This window comes from Lygodium microphyllum, chromosome 22 (genome assembly GCF_053477565.2).
Source record: "Lygodium microphyllum isolate KBCC chromosome 22, Lygodium_microphyllum_v1.1.10, whole genome shotgun sequence".
NCBI lineage: Eukaryota > Viridiplantae > Streptophyta > Polypodiopsida > Schizaeales > Lygodiaceae > Lygodium > Lygodium microphyllum.
Genome location: NC_141156.1, coordinates 70735620 through 70744945, shown reverse-complemented (window position 1 = coordinate 70744945; position 9326 = coordinate 70735620). Strand labels below are relative to the sequence as shown.

Below are 9326 nucleotides of genomic sequence, written 5' to 3'. Positions count from 1 at the left end.
GTCAGCTTGATGCCATTGAACAAAGAGCATTGGATGTTGAAAAAGTTGAGCTTTTCTTGCAAGCTGCAGATCCTGCTCTTCAAGAAGAATTGGGTGAGCTTCTTGAGGATTGCACGAAGCCTATGGGTCTTAAAACGGATTGGCAGGATGCTCAGGATGCAGTCTCGACTTTGACCAAGAGGAGGATTTGGAAGACTCGTCTACAGAATGGTTCCATGACACCTACACCATCATCTGCTCCTATGCCTGCTTCTATCCCTGTTATTTCTTCTCCTCCTCAGCCAGTTTCTTGGCCTATGCCAGTGCCTACTGTTTCCACTCCACCTATTCCTCCTGTTCCACGACCGATGCCTACACCTTCTGCTCCAAAACCATCCGCTCCATCGGTGCCTACCTCTCTTGATGACATAATCAAAGGCATAACAGATTTGACACTGGAGTCAGTCAAAGCGGAGTTGGTGGGAAAGTTGAAAGAGCAATTAGCTTCGACTGCGCCTACTACTTTTTCTAGTGCTCCTACTGCACCTAGGAGTGCTCCTAGTGCACCTAGGAGAGATCGAAGATGTATTTGGTGCGATAGTACGAACCATCAGCATTGCAAGGATTGTGAATCTTTTCAGGATGCAAGGAGGAAGAATTTGGTATATTGGGGACAAGATGGTAAGATTTGGTTGACTGAGACAGGAGCTCCACTTGCTACCAACTTTGGTAAAAGTGGAATGAAGAAGTTAGTGGATGACATGGCTGCGCGTACTTCTTATGTGACAGCTAGAGGTGATGCTTCTGCATATGGAGTCCAGATTGAAAAGGGATCAGAGACTCAGTCAGCGCTATGGACTTATGCTATGGAGACTGCAAACAAGGGGAAAATTCAGTAAACTGTTTTGACTAGTGCAGGCTCTAGCATCAGATCAGAGACAGGTTGGGACTCGCCTGTTAACAGGTACTCTATTTATGCTTATTTGGCTAAGTCTCAGGGTGCAGATGTACTTGTTGAGGAGAAGCGTAAGAGGGATGAAGAAAATCCAAGTGCAGCTAAGAAGACTAGAGGGGGTGAGTTTGTTACTCCACCTACTGCAGGACCGTCTTCAAGACCAGGGCCACATCGACAGATGGAAGATGCTCAAAAGAGAGAAAAGAGGCAAGAGCCTAGAGAGAGAAAGCAGCCAGGGTTTAGATTGATGTCCGATATTGAGACATCTACGGACATGAAGAAAATCTTTAATGATAAGATACTTGGCAATGAGGTGACTTTCACTATTTCTGAGATTTTGGGCATCTCGAAAAGAGAGTTTCAGGATCAGTTTCAGGAGGTTTTGAAGAGGAAAAGACATGCATTGTCTACCACTGATACACAGAGAGTTTTGATTGGGGAGTTGGATGAGGATGATGATGAGGTTATGGTTGAAAATGCTTCTGTTTTTCCGCAGGTAGAGAAGAGGGTTCAGCCTATGCATTATGTTGAAATTGATGAGCCTGTCTTGATACCGCGTAGTCACTTTTCGCGGAGCCATTGGGCTAGGGAAACTACAGAGACGATGGTAAAGATTGGAGAAAAACAGGTGCCTTATGTTGCATTGGTGGATCATGGTTCAGATATTAATCTCATAGTTCGTGGAGTTTATGAGAGTAACAGATGGCCTATGGATATAGAGCATGGGTGGCGTATGACAGCCGCCAATAACACTGTAGGTGATTTGTATACTGCATGTCCTAGTGTCAGGGTTTCTATTGGTGATGTAGAGGAGGATTTTCATTTCTTTGTGCAGGATTCATGCTCTTATTCTATAATTCTTGGACAGCCATTCATCACAGAGATGCGCATGGAAACAAAGGTAATGGATGATGGTTCTGCTTATGCACGGATTCGCAGTAAAGATGGCATGAGAGTAGATCAGTTTATGACTGTATGTGTGAACCATGTTAGAAACAGGGATACTCTCAGAGATGCACCTTTGCCCACTGTGAGGGATTCGGGTTTTCATTAGGTACCGCCGTTTCGCGAGACGACGGTGGTACAGAGCAGAGGAGATTGGAGTTCTCGCCTCTTGGCAGCAGTGTTTTCTCCTCCGGTTTTGTTGGAATTTCAGCAAATAGTTTGATGAGCTATCAGAAGTTTTCTAGGTTGCCTAGAGCTGCCAGACAGTACATATGCAGGAAGGAGAAAAATTTGAAACATGCAAGAATTTTGGAGGATGATGACCACATAGATGGGATGTATGACAGTGTGATTTGTGTAGATACGATGGAAGAGATGGAAGATATGCTGAAAACTGATATGCAGAGTTGTCACAGTAATGTATTAGTGTAGTCCCTGGACATGTTTCATGAAATTGCAGATTTTGTGTCACAAATTGAGTCAGAGGCTGAGGTAACTCAGCAAAGGGTGTTGAGTGCTGAAGAAATTCAGTAAACAGAGTTTCCAGCTGGTTATGATCAGCTTTCAGAGACACAGAGGGCTGAAAACTTTCAGCCAACAGAGTTTACTACTAAAATATTACAGCATCCAGAGTTTAGGGCTGTTTCTATGCAGTCCATAGAGCAGAGGGCTGAGGATATTCAGCCATTGGAGTGCAGAATTGCTGATTTACAGTAAGATTTGTGTAATGCAGAAGAGCATAATGAAGCCAGGGTTGACACGAAATACAAAACTGTGGATAAGAAGGTGAAGCCGGTAGTTGTACCGCTTCCACCTGACAGTAATCAGCAAATAGAGAGGGCTGCTAAACAACCAATTTTGAGGAATCCGGAGCATATTGGTCATAAATTTTCAGCAGAGACTCTTGCTGGATTGAAAATTGGAAATGGTGATTTCTTGCTACCCATAGAGAAGCAATGCTTTTAGGAGATGCTTGAGCGACATGGAAGGGGATTTGTTTTTTTCCCGCATGAGATTGGATGTGTAAATCCTAATATTGTTGCTCCTATGGTCATTTTTACTATTCCTCATATTCCATGGAATCTTCGACCTATTCCAGTGCCTAAAGCACACTTGTCAAAGCTGATTGATTTATTGAATGAGAAAATCAGGATGGGAATTCTTGAGCCTTCATCTGCACCATACTCAAACATGTGGTTTACGGTTCCAAAGAAGAATGGTACTCTCCGATTTATACAGGACATGCAGCCAGTGAATAGAGTTACTATCAGGAATGTTGGTATAGGTCCAGTTGTGGATGAGTTTGCAGAAGCATTTGCTAGATGTGCCATCTATTCTTTAGGTGATTTGTATTTAGGATATGATCAGTTTCAGCTGGCTTTGGAAAGCAGGGACATAACCACCATGAGAACTCCTATTGGGCTTGTCAGGATGTGTACCTTGCCTGAAGGTGCCACTAATTCTGTTGCGCATATGATGAATGCCATGCATAAAGTCCTTCGAGATTACATACCTCAGCTTACTATGCCTTTCTTGGATGACGTGCCCATTAAGGGGTGTGCAGAAGAAGAGAAAAATGAGAGTCTAAATGAGCAGGGATGCAGAACCTTTGTGGCTAATCATATTTCACCATGTGAGAAGATTTTGGCCAGGTTAGAAGAAGTGAACTTGACACTTTCAGGGCAAAAATCTGTTTTTGGAGTGAATGAGGTTGTCATTGTTGGACATATGTGTGGGTATTATGGCAGGAAACCCTCACCTGATAAGGTGAATGCTATAGGCAAGATTGCGGAGCATTGTTCTACCACTTTAGAGGTACGGAGATTCATTGGAGCTTGTGTGTTTTATATGATTTGGATACCTCATTTTGCACACATAGCAGATTGTTTATATCAGCTGCTTCGAAAGGGGCAGAAATTCTATTGGGATGAGAGCCATGCAGAAATTGAAGAAGTTATTGCAGAATGCTCCTACTCTCAGGAAAGCGGATTATAATTGTGGAAGGCCTATTGTATTGACAGTTGACACTAGTCCAATTGGCATAGGTTGGGCTGTGGGTCAAGATGATGCAGATGGAAATAGGTATGTTATTCGGTTTGGGGCGAAAGTCCTAAACGAGAGACAGAGGAGATATCCGCAAATCAAGAGGGAGTTATTGGGGATTGTTACGGCTCTCAAATGTGACAAGGAGTACTTTATTGGAGCTTCAGTTGTGGTAGAGACAGATTGCTTGCCATTGATTGGTATGATTACGAGTTGCTCTACTCTGGATATAGCTATGCTGAGATGGATTGCATACATCAGGTCATTAAATCTGGAATTTAAACACATAGCAGGGAAGGATAATCCAGTGGCAGATATGTTGTCTAGAGCCAGATATGATGATGAGGAGACTCTACTTGCAGAAGAGGATGATGCAGAAATTTCAGCCACTATGGTTGATCATGTTTGTTATGTCTATGATATTGTGGCTTTCATAGAAGAACTCTATGTTGGAGATTGGTTGCAGATTGGCAGGTACCTTAATACACTAAGCAAAAGAGATGAATGGACAGATGAAGAGTTTAAGAAGATCAGAATGAAAGCCTATGGTTATTTTCTCAAGGACGGATTTCTTTGGAAGCATCCGAAGAAAAGAGGCGGATTATCTTTGCGGGTTGTCTGCGATAGAGAGACACAGTTACAGGTGATGAGGGAGTTTCATGAGAGTCCTTGGGCTGGTCATAGAGGAGTCTGGGCTACTTATGAGAAAATCAAGGAGAAATATTGGTGGAAAGGCATGTATAGAGATGTTTCTCACTTTGTTGAGACTTGCAGAGACTGTCAGATGTATTCAGTAGTGCGTCATCGAGATGAGCTTCATCCGACCTATCCGCTATGCATTCATTATAAGTGGGTAGTTGATTTGGTTACCATGCCTATGGGTCTATGGCAGATGAGATACATTGTTTTGGCTAGAGAGGATCTTACCAATCATGTTGAGGGCAGATCTTTGAGAACGAAGACCACTAGTGCAGTGTGTAAGTTCTTATTGGAGGAAATTTTCTGCAGGTATGGTTGTGTGGGTAAGATCACTGCGGATCGTGGTGAATTGGATGCAGATGAAGCTAGGGAGTTTTTCTCTCAACTAGGAATCAAGTTGGCTCTAACTACAGCATATAATCTAGAGGGAAATGGGAAGAGTGAAAGAGGGCATCCGCCGATAGTGAAAGCATTAGCCAAAGCATGCAGAGGACGGATTGGAGAATGGCCGAGACTTCTACCATTTGATTTGTGGCTGATCGTATGATTCATAGTGTTACCATAGGATATATGCCTGCAGAGTTGATATATGGTCAGAAACCTGTTATGCCGACTGAGACTTGTGCTTTAACTTGGTCAGTTTTACCTTGGCAGGAGGATTTGATGAGAGAGGAGCTCTTAGCTCTTCGGATTCGACAGTTGGAGAGGAGACTTGAGGATATTCAGCTAGCTATTGACAGGTTGAAGGTTGCTAGACTAAGGAATAAGGACAAGTTTGACAGCAGGCATCGCTTGTGGCCTAGAGCAATAGAAGAGGGAGATTGGGTATTGGTCTTTGATAGCAGCCTTGAAAATCAGCATACTGCACTTCAGAAGATGGTGAAAAGATGGTTTGGGCCGTACATAGTCAAACATGTCTTTGATAATGCAACATATGAGCTGACAGAATTGGATGGGACAGTGCTTAGAGTGCCTATTGCTGGAAAAAGAATCAAGATTTTCAAGAAAAGAGATGATGAGGATTATGCATTGGAAAAATTTTCAAGAGAAGAGCAACGAGAAGAAACTCCAATGGAAGAGACAAATGATATGACAGATAATCTTGTTGATAAACCGGAAATGCATAATGAAGAGATTGATCTATTTGTGGATCTTGATGATAATGATCATGGGTAGTTGGCCCATCCGGAGGATGCGCAGGATTAGAGGGGGTGGATGTCGTATTGCTGCGCATTCGAGGTGTGAAAACCACCCAAAAGTTGTGTGTGTGATTTGTTACTTTGTACATACTTAGACGTTGTGCTTTGCTTTGCTTGAACATTTTGCCTTCAGTTGGTTCATGTTCAATTTCACAAAAGAGACAAGTGCTGTTTGGGATTGAATCTGATATTTGTTACAAACAATTTAGAAGGAGAATGGGTTCTAGATCTGCAATGAGTATGGTTTTCCCGAGCTTCTCAAGTTTTTTGCTTATGCTGAAGATACAAATGGTATCGACAAGGGAGTTCAAGAAGACTAGTGAATTTTCAGTAAAGTTTCTAATTTGGAAACCTCAAGCTTGCTTTTCTTACAAATGCCAACTTTGGATCCATTACTTGCTGTTGGGATGCGGTGTTGCAAGTTTTGGAGGACTCATGTTTGAGAAGGATGTGCTGACCATGTCCTTTGCTCTGAAGGATGAACATGAGGCTCAAGTGCAGCTTGCCCTTGAGCATGGAATCCCTACCATTTCTACAGTGATGGGGACTCAAAGGCTTGTGTTTCCTAGTAATGTGTATGATGTCGTCCATTGCACGTGGTACACAGTACCTTGGCATATTGAAGGTGGTAAGCTACTTTTGGAGCTCAACCGGGTCTTGAGGCCAGGAGGATATTTCGTTTGGTCCGCGACACCGGTTTACTAGAAACTCGAGGAAGACGTCCCTATATGGAAAGAAATGATGATTTTAACAGCTGCAATATGTTGGGAGCTTGTAGCAAAGGTGATAGATTCATCCACGGACATTGGTATTGCTGTCTCTTAGAAGCCAATGACGAACTCCTGCTATGAGAACTGAGAAAAGAATTTCCCTCCTATCTGCAATCTAGATGATAAAGCCGATGCTGCATGGTATGTACCAATGACTGCCTCCATCCAGAAGTTACCCTCTGACGAGGATGTGCGCGGTCTTGAATGACCCTGGATTGGCCGAGCGGCTCAAGATAGCTCCAACATGGTTGGAAGGTGAGAAGGGGGTATATGGCAAAGTGGCACCAGCTCATTTTCAGTCTGATTACGAGCATTGGCAGCGTGTTATCCAGAAGTCTTACATTACAGGATTGGGAATTGATTGGAAGAAAATCAGGAATGTGATGGACATGAGGGCTGTATATGGGGGATTTGCAACGGCACTAAAACCGCAACCTCTGTGGGTGATGAATGTTGTAGAGTTCGATTCAGTAGCAGATACACTGCCGATAATTTTCGATCGTGGTCTATTTGGAATGTACCATGATTGGTGTGAGTCTTTCAGCTCCTATCCCAGAACTTACGATCTCCTTCATGCAGATCACTTGTTCAGCAGGCTGAAAAAGAGGTGCAACATCACCCTATTGTTGTGGAGATGGACCGTCTGTTGAGGCCAGAGGGGTGGGCGATAATCAAAGATACGGCTGATGTGATTGAGGAAGTCTGAGGTCTGTTGGAGTTGCTCAAATGGGAGATTCAGATGACATTTGCTAAAGGTGGAGGCCGCTTTTCTGCGTGTGGTATGCTATGAAAAGGAAGAGTGGCTAAAAAGGGGGCTTTTCTGGTTCGGGGAGGGAAGCCAATTTGGGGAAGAACGGAAAAAAAAGTGTGGATGAAGGCAGGCTTCAAAGTTGATTCATCAGATCCGATTTAGCAAGAAAAGAACGAGAACCAAAAGAGCTGAATCGATAAGCACAACCAGCGGAGGTTCGTTGAGCGTTAGCAGAGATAAAGAAGCTTGAGGGGTCGCTCCTGTTTTTGGGGATTCTGGGTACTTATAGCAGGTCAACATGGACGTGCGAGGAACAGTTTCTGGAGACCTTGCGAGACAGTTTAATTTATCCTTACCTTCATCCTGAAGACACAGGGTCCAGAGATTCCCTCTTCTTCATCTTCATAGATTTTTCCCCACAGTGTTGTAAATAGTGGTTTGTTTTGGGAATTCCATGGAGGTGGTGCAAAGATGCCATGATCACAAACACCTATCTGAACTGAAGTCTGCAATTCAGGCATTCACCTACAGCAACATGACAATTCTAGTGATTCAGCACTCATTAGAGCTGTAGTCAGAGCTCTGTCTCTGCACAAGCGTAGGATCAGTTTTTTTTAAACGAGACAAGAAGCTTTACTTCCCATATGAACCAGGAAAACAGGTCACAAGTGCTGTGAGGATCAAAAATGTTAGCCACTCACCGATTACTTTCAAATTCCAAACAACAGCTCTAAAGAGCTATTTTATGTGACCTCCTAGCGGTGCTCTTTCACCTGGGAAATCTATCATTACAACGAATGTAAAATTCATCCAGCATGCTAATTGAGTGCATAGAAAGAAGATCAGAGATAAGTTTAAGATTGTCAGCTTAAAGATGGTTGAAGGAGTTGAATTCTCTCCCGAAATTTTTGATGAGCAGAAGGACCTTGTAGTTGTAAAACAAATCTTATGTGTTAGATTCCTCGATCCCGATCATCCTACTTCTGAACTTGAGAAGCTAAAAACTGAAATTTCTGTCTGTGGATGATAACCAATTCTGCTTCCTGAAAGATGCTATCCCGGATAGACCCAAAGTGGAAATCTTTGGCTAACTGAAGTATGTTTCTCATAGATGGGCAGTGATTTCACTCCAGCCTCTTGTATCTTCCCTTGTCGTACTCACGGTAGAAGACTGAATTTGCACAGGCCCTGGACCATTCAGTTTACTTGTTGCTGAATAGTTACATTACCTCAGAACTCAGATTGCAACTGCTGGTGATATGTCTGTGAAGATGAGGTCTTGTTGGGAGTTTGGCAGATCTATTGCAACATACAAATCCTCTCATCTTGCTTATATGTATGATTGATCTTCTATCCTGAAATTAGTCAAGGTCCTCTGTGGATGCAACATTGCTTTCACAAACCCTTCGACAATGTAAGTGTTTGGCTTGTTGTTAAGAGTTAGGCACCTGACAGATTAACAAAATTGGTTTGAAACATTTTAAGTGGTGTGTGGAAGCAACCTTGCATGTCTTTTCCATATACACTCATGAAAATGTCACTATCTGATTGTTCATTGATGCAATGTCTCTTCTATATCCTACTGGGATCCCTTCCCCACCTAGTAGTTTAATTTCACTTTGCATGTCTTTTCCATATACACTCATGAAAATGTCACTATCTGATTGTTCATTGATGCAATGTCTCTTCTATATCCTATTGGGATCCCTTCCCCACACCAGTGGTTCAATTTCACTTTGTACCTGGGGTTTCTTTTTTCCCCATGTAGCCATTTTTCTCTTTTTCTCATCTTTTCATGGAAACACACCTTTACTTCATCGAAAGTGCACATTCATGTCACAACCATGTTCCTCCCTTTGAATTGGATATTTTTCCCTTTTACAATCCCCTATTTCAATGCAAGCTTCATTCATTATTCATTTTTGAACACTTTTATGCTTTCAAGATGTATTTTGATGTGAACATATCCTACATTTAGCGAACCT

The 9326-nt window shown here is 42.7% G+C and overlaps 1 pseudogene; it reads left to right on the top strand.

Moving 5' to 3' along the window:
* Positions 1-6108: 6108 nt before the first annotated feature.
* On the top strand, positions 6109-7296 carry LOC148017274 (putative methyltransferase PMT24 pseudogene; annotated as a pseudogene).
* The last annotated feature ends 2030 nt before the right edge of the window (positions 7297-9326 follow it).